At 47.8% G+C, this 10,154-nt stretch overlaps 1 non-coding gene across 1 annotated transcript; it reads right to left on the bottom strand.

The window, feature by feature from the left end:
* Window positions 1-9,317: 9,317 nt before the first annotated feature.
* TRNAT-CGU (transfer RNA threonine (anticodon CGU)) lies at window positions 9,318-9,390 on the bottom strand. The gene has a single exon. It is a non-coding gene; the product is annotated as a tRNA-Thr (tRNA).
* Between the last annotated feature and the right edge of the window lie 764 nt (window positions 9,391-10,154).

Raw genomic sequence — 10,154 nt, 5'->3', positions numbered from 1 at the left:
CTGTGTAAGCTTCACCAGTTCTTCTAACTTTACGAAGGCAAATAATGTCCCACACAATGCCGGATAGTTCCTCAAAGAGTCATGTTAAGCTAGCTTCACTCGAGAGGGTTGTTGTGTTGAATGTTGCCAGGTTGAATTTCCAGTGGCGGCCTGTCCAGGTCCAGAGATTTTTAGCACCCTCTGCTGCGTTTCAGGTCCGACCGCCGCCTTGGTCAGTTGCTCCGCAGCTGCTGGGGACACAGGGCCATGGGTTAGTTGTAGAGGTCATGCTAATCATTTCGACGGTAGCGAAATTCGAAAGCGCCCGTGTACCGTGCAACAAGCACGCGTGCCCTGCTTGGTTACCACGGTTGTCATTTATATTTATGCAATGGGTGAATTATTATATTGCTGACAGCGCGGCTGAATATTCTTCCCTTGAACGTGCGACGTTCGTACAAATAGTCCTTGAATAGTAACGGCTTGAGCGCTGCATACCGTGACGGACGCCGTAACAAATTAGCCGGCGTTCAGAACTTCCTAGCCTTTTATGAGGCATGGGCTCCTCTTCTTCGCAGGTTTGGAGGCGATCCATCATCTCTGTTTAAGACGGCTGCTTTGTAAAAGGTAGCGCCATCGCTGCCTTCTTCCGCAGCCGAAGAGAACAAACTCGGCATGCTACGACACGGACACGCGGTCGGCGGTCCTAATTGGAGCCCCTCCATACACGTTTTCGCCGACTAGGTAAAAGCGACGGTGGCGCGTGGATGAAAGGGCTTTAATTCGGATAATCTGTGTCGGCCATCATGGATCACCTCGTGCGCCACCTTTAGTCCGTGAACATTGCGAATATGCACAGTCAAATGCAGAGTTTGCAGAAGAACATTGACGACAAACACAGAAGTAAACAGCACCTTACTCTTCTACTTTTCCTAGGTTAGAGCCTAGTACAGCTGTCCCTACATAGGACCAGAGGGATACTGATACGAACAACTGAGCCTCACTGTTCGACCACCAAGTGGTTATGGCCCGAACTAGCGTTGCATCGTACGGAGTCTTACTCGTCTGTCAGTTTAGTGATTACAGCCTAGACCGAATGGAATGGGTTCCATACAGCCTTTAGATACATTTCAGTAAACAAATAAAAATGGAAGTGGCACATGCCGCCTCAACATTCCCCTAGCCAATGAGGTTGCAGCTGAATTTAATCCACCACCTACTGGATTGTGCCTAATATTTTTAGCAGACCCGCCGCGGTGACTTGGCGGCTAGGGTGTTGCGCTGCTAAGCACGAGGTCGCGGGATCAAATCTCGACCGCTGAATGCGGCCGCATTTCGATGGGGGCGCAATGCAAAAACGCCCCTGCCCCGTGCATTGCGGGCACGTTAATGATCCCTTGGTGGTAGAATCAATCCGGAGTCCCCCACTCGTAAACAAATAGTGGTTTGGTCCGTAAAAAAATTAAATCTCTCTACCTAGATCTCATACATTAGGCAAGAATTTGTTACTCTTCCCCATCATGGCTCTCTCTCTCCTATTCCCACGCTATTAGCGATTGCTCGCTACATGGATGCCTCTAATTTCTGTCGTCATGGTTGTGCGGAATTTGTCCGCAGGCCCGCTCTCATAGAATACCAGAAGCGACACGCGCATCAGTATTTTACGAACGCTCCATTTTTTGTCGAATTCTACGCTGTCACTACGCTGACCTCTATGTGCTTTCGTCGATTGGGCTGTTCTCCTTTTGGGGAATTCTTGGCACCGTCTCCGTGCAGATTATAGACTACGTGAAAAGTGTTTGCCATTGTACCTAGGTCATTTGCCGTAGGCATTTATACCCGACAAAAAGGTGTGCGAAGTCATCGCCCCTCACCTTTGGTGACGTGTCATTGCCCCCGCATTCATGGGTAAGGATCAGTAGGTAATTAGTACTGCATTCGAGCGCTTCACGCACAATCAATTACCGTGCAGATCGAGAAAGAGACGAGAAAGCGCTTGTATGGATGGATGGAAGGATGCTGTGAGCGTCCCCTTTGTAACGGGGTGGTGGGTTTCGCCACCAAGCTTATCTTCTTATTTTGCCTAATGTCCTACAGATATTTTTGAGAAAACACACAAACACAAACAATCCCCAGCATCAAACATTTTGAACCATTACTGGGAACTCTGTTTTTGTACGCCTCTGCTGTTTGTAGTCTCGCTACTTTTCTGCCACCAAACCTCCAATCGACTCTTTCTAATCTCTGTTGCGGAGATGGGGCCCGATAACGTGAAACTATCCCAATCTGTTTTTATTCCAAATCAGCCATTAGACCTGCCTGATAGGTGAGAATGATTCGGGTCCAGCTCACATGGGCGCGCCACACGGTAGGCCGATTTGGAATAAAATCAGACTGGGATAGTTTTACGTTATAGCGGCCATGCTTGCTTTCCCTCTGCTATCCATGAACCCAAGGGCTTCGAGGAGGTTAAAGGAGTCTAAATCGGCAGCTGGGTAGTTATCTTCACATTGTAATAAAACGAATTATATCGCTTTCCTAGCAGAAAACTAAAGTAATGTTTAACAGTCTCGGAAGAGATTATCCCTCAAGAGAAAAGCTTTCCTACCTTTACCGCAGCAAGCACATGCTTCTTCGTTCTTGGTGTACCTGACTTTATAGCTACGCGTTCAAAGGAATCCTGATCTCGCTTCGAAAAGTAAGGAGGTTCCCTTTGAATTATCATACATTGTCTCTTTCCCGAGTTTATTTTTTTCCTTGCTGGTACTTGCTGGTAAGCTTCCTAGTTATTTTTCTCCACTGTGAGGCAGTTTTTCGTGTACAAATATCTGAACACTCTCGCAGCTCATTTACTTTCTTCCATATTCCTCACTCGTTCTTCAATACCCCTCTATCACCCTGCATGGCTTCATTTGTAGTGTTCCCGTGACCGCCCATTGTGAGGCGTCCCACTGACCTTTGGTTGCCATCGAGTGCCGATTGCGCCCCCGATTTCAAGCAAACAACCGCATTTCCAAAAGTAAGTCCTGGAACCATTACACCTTTCCACATACCCCTGAGAACCTCGTACCTATTGTATCCCCATAGTGCTTTGTGCTTCATTATAGCTGTATTTTTCTTCCCCTCCACTGTTATTGTTTTTCCTCTGTTTCCGTATATCTATTGCCTTCATTTATCCACATCGTCGTCATCATCATCATCATCATCATCATCATCATCATCACATCAACCTGCCAACGCCCACTGCAGGGCAAAGGCCTCTCCCATACTTCTCCAACTACCCCGGTCATGTGCTAATTGTGGCCATGCTGTCCCTACAAACTTAATCTCATCCGCCCGCCTAACTTTCTGCCGTCCCCTGCTACGCTTCCCTTTTCTTGGAATCCAGTCCCTAACCCTTAAGGACCATCGGTTATCCTCCCTCCTCATTGCATGTCCTGCCCATGCCCATTTATTTTTCTTGATTTCTGCTAAGATGTCATTAACTCGCGTTTGTTACCTCACTCAATCTGCTCTTTTCTTATCCCTTAACATTATACACATCATTCTTCTTTCCATAGCTGGTTGCGTCGTCCTCAATTTAAGTAGAACCCTTTTCGAAAGCCTCCAGGTTTCTGCCCCGTACGTCAGTACTGGTAAGACACAGTTTTTGTACACTTTTCTCTTGAGGGATAATCTCTTCCGAGACTGTTAAACATTACTTTAGTTTTCTGCTGATTAATTTTTAGATACACCCGTCTGCTTTGCCTCTCCAGGTCAGTGAGCATGCATTGCAATTGGTCTCCTGAGTTACTAACCAAGGCAATATCATCAGCGAATCGCAAGTTACTAAGGTATTCTCCCTTAACTCTTATCCTCGATTCTTCCCAATCCAGGTCTCTGAATACCTCCAGTAAACACGCTGTGAATAGCATTGGAGAGATCGCATCTCCCTGCCTGACGCCTTTCTTTATTGGGATTTTGTTGTTTTCTTTATGGAGGACTATGGTGGCTGTGGAGCCGCTATAGATATATTTCAGTATTTTTACGTACCATATCCATATCCATATATTATCCATATACCAAAGTATTTATACTTTCTTACCCGAGCTATTTCCTAGCCCTGTATTGCCACTGTCTGTTCACTGTTTTCACTGAATACTACAAAACCTGATATTTTAACGCTCAGTTTTAATCCTAACTTCTTATATCACAGATATTAGCCAGTCGTTGCATAACACCTTGCGTGTTCGCTAGCAACATAATGTCGTCCGCATAACAAAAACCTCGAAGCTGCTGCTCTACTATTGTGTCTGCCTGTTAAACTGAACTGTGTGCTACACCTATCAACTGCTGCGCAAATTTCAGGAACCGAACCAACGCTTCACAAACGACTTGGACCGTGTTTTTGATGTTTGTAGCCACAACTTTCATCGGAACACTTTAAGTAGCTTTCTCTCTATTTCTTCGTGTATGTGTATGCGTGTATGTGTACATATGAGTGTGTGTGCGTGTACCGCCGTGGTTGCTCAGTGGCTATGGTGTTAGGCTGCTGAGTGCGAGGTCGCGGGATCGAATGCCGGCCACGGCGGCCGCATTTCGGTGGGGGCGAAGTGCGAAAACATCCGTGTACTTAGATTTAGGTGCACGTTAAGGAACCCCAGGGGGACGAAATTTCCGGAGTCTCTCACTACGGCGTGCCTCAATCAGAAAGTGGTTTTGGCACGTAAAACCCGATAATTTAATTTTTAGTGTGTGTGTGTCGCCTGGACACATCGCGATGTGGCTGGCTGGCTGGCCACATTTAGAAGACCACTATCGCGTTACTGAAACAGGCCCCTCTCTCTACGAGACTGCAGCCGTCGCACCGGCCGTGCTTACTGCGTCTGCTGATGCAGACACCGTGTGTTGCATGACAGCAGGGTTGCGACGGAAGTATGCTACAAGCACCAGATACATCATCATCATGATTAACAACAACTGCTACAATTGCACGGTCAATTTTTCTACGAAGGCACTCGCAAGTGCATTTCATGTTTCGCACTCGGCTGTCAGTACGACTCGTTATTTTCGTACGACACTGGCGGTGCAGTGCCGCCCGAAAAGCAGTTCGCTGAGTGAGTGTGTCGAGCGTCTCTAGAAGGGCTGGGCTGTATAGATGCTCCAGTGACGTTCCGTTGACTCGCCCTATGCTAGTGACCTGGCCGGCTTCGAAGTGGCGTGTTCTCCTAGCGAACCTCGGCTCCCTTTCCCACTGCGAGAGCGTGCTTGCAGCCACGCATTCTTCCATCTTTGCTGACTCGAAGCTCCCCAGTGTCGATCTCGGGTTTCCTTGTGCGCGTGCGAGGAGGATTCTGCGGGAATGGAGGGGCGAGGGTGAAAAGGGGCGGGAGGAGGGGTTTGAAGCATGCGCGAACTCCGATCCGCGACGTCGAGCCTAGTGGGCACGAGTCTCATCGGCGCACCCCGGACGCGTGGCTTCGTCGCTGCCCCTCTTCAAGCCTCCCTCTCCACACCGCAGGATCTGGACTTTGGCCTTTGACGCGGGCCCGTGCGCGCGCCGGCGCTCATCGGGCGGCGCCGACGGGCTGCGTAGTGGACGATATCGCACCCTCGATGTATGTACAGACGGCTCCGCAACGATGGCGAGCACGATTGCGAGCAGGCATGTCAAAGGAAATGTGAAGTGTAAACAGAGACGAAATAAAAAGCGAAGACGAAACCATGAACCGGAATGAGTTGCAAAGGAAATGCGGCAGCGAAAACATAAGGTTAAATGCAGATCGAGCTGCATGTAGTACGGTTAAAAATTTAAATTCGGCACAGGAAAGCCATTTTTCGCAAACAGATGCCATGCGGACTTCGCAAAGGCTTTCAGGATGACGAAGGGAGGGCTGAGTAATGCGATATGGATCACCAGACCGAAGGTGCATAGGCACCCGCATATGGAACTTATAGCATCCAGTTTTGGGGCCAGAATACCTTCTGCGCGGCTTTGGAGCGTTGTTCCTTTTTTTTTTTTGCGTGCTAAACTGGCGTATAATTTTTGCTTGAACACCCCAAAATTTTCCGTAGCTAGTCATGTCTCTGGAATGGCACATCGTAGGGCAAAATGCAGCATAGTCGACTATGTAGAGATGCTTACGATGTCTAGAACAACCAGATCCGGGTGTAACTTATACACGGACTATAAGCAACTTCCCCAAACGCTCATATGCGCATTTTCCGTATGGGGAGCGTTTACAACGAAATATGGCTTAACAAAACACCATTTTGGATGAGTTGGTTCATAACGAAGAGTAATAACAGTGACGCTACTTTCGCGTCACTGTTAGTAGCGCGGGTGCCGGTGCACCTACAGACCTGCATGTGTACCTGTACCTGTATAACCTGCAGGTGTACCGGTACCCGCACAACTAACAGTGACGCCGCACTGCCAAGAATGTCCGAGAATTGTGTGACACCGAGAAGCGCGAGGAAGCGAATGGAAATGTGTTCAGAGATGCAAACAAGGCGTAACATTATCTTATAGACGAGTTCGTTGCGACTCCTTTGTTTTATTTTAAAGAAGACACGCCGGGTCTAGAGCGCACCTAGTTCATGATAACGCTCACTAAATAGAGTCCGTAAAAATTATAAAAAAGTAAAGAATTATGCAAATCTAACGCACATAATTGCTATAAACTGCAAAGCGTTTTGCAGCTTAGCGATTTCCTGCCTGCCCGGCAAATCAGTAAGACGCGGAAACCCCAACCACGCGACCAAGGTGATCAATGCGACCGCAGATTTCACTGTCTCCGGGATCGGCCGACTTTTGATCCCACCAGCTTCGGAATCGGCCCAGTTTAGTATTGCACTATCTCCAGGACCGGCCCCCCACCTTATTCAACAAGAAGCCTACAGAGCAGACGCTCGAAACCACGGGAAAGACGACATGGAGAAAGATTCTCCTTACCAAGGAACTGTAAACTCGAAGTCGCATACTTGTTGCAATCAGTATATTAGGGTAGCACGTGTTGTTTCACAGTGCAATACTCTAGAGAACAAAACCGGCACACTGGCACAACTGCAGGGGTGGCACAGGTTGGGCTACATATAAACCGATTCGTTAAATGACTCCTATCCGGTCTATGAGCTATTCGGTAAGGTGGCAGCAACAGCAGCCACGGTTAGCAACGTCCGGGAGGTTTCGCCTAGAATGCCTTGCTCAGGAAAAGAAAGAAAGAAAGAAAGAAAGAAAGAAAGAAAGAAAGAAAGAAAGAAAGAAAGAAAGAAAGAAAGAAAGAAAGAAAGAAAGAAAGAAAGAAAGAAAGAAAGAAAGAAAGAAAGAAAGAAAGAAAGACCGACAGCTTTCCGACTCCCAGGGACAACCGCATACTGCTGCCGCCATTGCTACGGCCCTAATTCCTCCATCCCTCCTTCCTTCCACCGAGTTCGCGAGCGCCTTCGCTATCGCTGTGTTCCCCGAACAGGCGGGCGCCGAGTGCACGGAGTTCTCAAGGTTCGTTGGCGCCGAGCGCGAAGCACTGGGAAAGGAAAATGGAAACCATGGGGCGGCGGGCTTCTGCGCAGGTTAGAGGAGGAACGCAGCCGCCGGGACCGACGCTGCCGTCTCAGCGACTCAACTCTCGGTAAAAAAAGAAAGAAAAAAGAAAGAAAAAGAAGAGAAAGGAAAGGAAAGAGAAGAGAAAAAATTGTGTCAGAAAACGTACACACTATAATAATAATCTATAGCAGGGAAGAAGTTTGGGCGTGTTGGTGGGATACATTCAGATTCAGACTGGGATACATAGCGCAAAAAATGACACAGGGACAAGCAGAACACAGGACGAGCGCTAACTTTCAACAATTGATTTATTGCAGCTTGTGAGTATATATATACTCACTGGGACGCCACTGCAATAGAACACACTGAAGGGAAGGAGGAAAAGACAGTCATGTGACTATTATGCCCAAAAATTCAAGCTCTTTCCTTGATAAAAATATAGACGGCGTGCTAACGCACTCGTCACCTGCTCTGGCTATCTCAGCTGCTTCCACAATTTCACTCGTAATCTTATTCCTGTGGTGATAGACAACAAAAGTTTGTTTTAATAGCGAGAAGCATGGTGCCTTCGCGTCACATTTTCTACAATGGGCAGCCAGATGCCCATCTATTGCAATGCTCTCCACTTTGTTACTATGCTCCGCCAGACGCACGTTTAAACATCTGCCCGTCTGGCCCGCGTAGTACTTCCCACATGAGAGTGGGATCTTATACACAACATTGCGAGTGCATGTAACAAAAGGATCTTTGTGCGCGGTAGCGCAACCAGGCTTTCGTTTCCTCATGGGACTGCTCATCACACTCAACCTCAAGAGTTTGTTAGGTGCTGTAAACACAACGTTTACACCAGAACGTTGCCCAACCTTTTTTAGGTTGTGGGAAACCTTATGAAAGTAGGGAATTACCTTATTAGGAATTATTAGAAGTAGGAATTACTAATTATGGAATTAGTAGGGGCAAAAGCACTCCGCTGATTGCTTGTTCGACACCCATTGCGAACTGACGCCAAGTACCTGGCAGGCCTTGCAGGCGCCGGCTGTGAAGCACAATGAAAGATACCACTTGCTTCCTTCGACGCCGAGACTGCTAGCCTTAGAGAACGCTGCATGAATTCACTTTCATTTGCTCGGCTCGCGAGCGCGTTCGCGCTCATGGAAATTACGGCATAATTTTGTTCATCATGTCACCTAAGGAGAGATGGAGCGAGGTGCATCTTTTAGTGAAAGCGATACTCTGTATTGACAACGAGTATGCTTCTTCCTGTGTGTGTGTATGTGTGTGTGCGTGTGTGCGTGTGCGTGTGTGTGTGTGTGTGTGAGGGAAGGGAAGCTTAGCAGAGGGCGGCAGAAAGTTAGGTGGGCGGATGAGATTAAGTTTGCAGGGACAACATGGCCAACAACAATTAGTACATGACCGGGGTAGTTGGAGAAGTATGGGAGAGGCCTTTGCCCTGCAGTGGGCGTAACCAGGCTGATGATGATGATGATGATGCTTCTCCCTCTCTCTGTCCCTCTCTCTTTATGTGTGTGTGTGTGTGCAGACGAGGTGTACTGGGACTCGGTATTGACACCGAGTGCGCTTCTCCCTCTGTACCTCTCTCTCTCCCACTGTGTGTGTGTGCGCGTGCGTGCACGCAGATGTGGTGTATTGGGACTGTGTATTGACATCGAGTAGCTTCTCCCTGTGTGTGTGCGTGTGTGTGTAAGAAGGTAACAAACACACACCAAGGACAAAATAGGGGAAATTTACTTTTACGTATGAATTGAATTAAAGAAATGAATTAATGGAAATGAAAGTGGATGAAAAAACAACTTGCCGCAGGTGGGGAACGATCCCACGTCTTTGCATTACGCGTGCGATGCTCTAACCAATTGAGCTACTGCGGCGCGGTTTCGCCATCCACTTTCTTGGGTATTTATGTGTTATTACTAGAACTAACCATGGTAGTGTTAGCCTGCGCCACCTGCGGCAAGTTGTTTTTTCATCCACTTTTATTACCATTCATTTATCATTTCTTTAATTCAATTAGTAAGTATGTACAAGTAATTTCCCCTATGTTGTCCTTGGTGCCTTTGTTGGCTTCTTATGATATGTGTGCAGACGAGGCGTATTGGGACTCTGTAGTGTCACTGAGTATGCCTCTCCCTCTGTCTGTCCCTCTCTCTCCTTCCTTGCTTGTGTGTGTGCAAACGAGGTGAACTGAGACTGCATTGACACCGAGTATGCTTCTCCCTCTATGTACGAGCGTAAGTCTCTCTCTCTGAGTGTAGAGGAGGTGTACTGGTACTTTGTGTTGACACCGAGTATGCTTCTCCTTCTGTCTGTGTGTGTGTAGTCGAGGTGTACTGGTACTTTGTATTGACACCGAGTATGCTTCTCCCTCTGTCTGTGTGTATGCAGACGAGGTGTACGGGGACTCTGTATTGGCACCGAGTATGCGTCTCTCTGTGTGCGCGTGTGTGTGCACGTGTGCAGATGAGGTATACTGGGACTCCGTATTGACACCGAGTATGTTTCTTCATCTGTCTATGTGTATGTATGTGTGCTGAAGAGGTGCACTGGGACTCTGTATTGACACCGAGTACGCCTCTCCCTCTCTCTCTCTCTTTCTCTCTCTCTCTTTGTGGTTTGTGCGTGTTCCAATCGTAGG

Source organism: Dermacentor albipictus, chromosome 1 (assembly GCF_038994185.2).
Source record: "Dermacentor albipictus isolate Rhodes 1998 colony chromosome 1, USDA_Dalb.pri_finalv2, whole genome shotgun sequence".
Classification (NCBI taxonomy): Eukaryota; Metazoa; Arthropoda; class Arachnida; order Ixodida; family Ixodidae; genus Dermacentor; species Dermacentor albipictus.
This window is presented reverse-complemented; position numbering and strand designations above follow the sequence as displayed.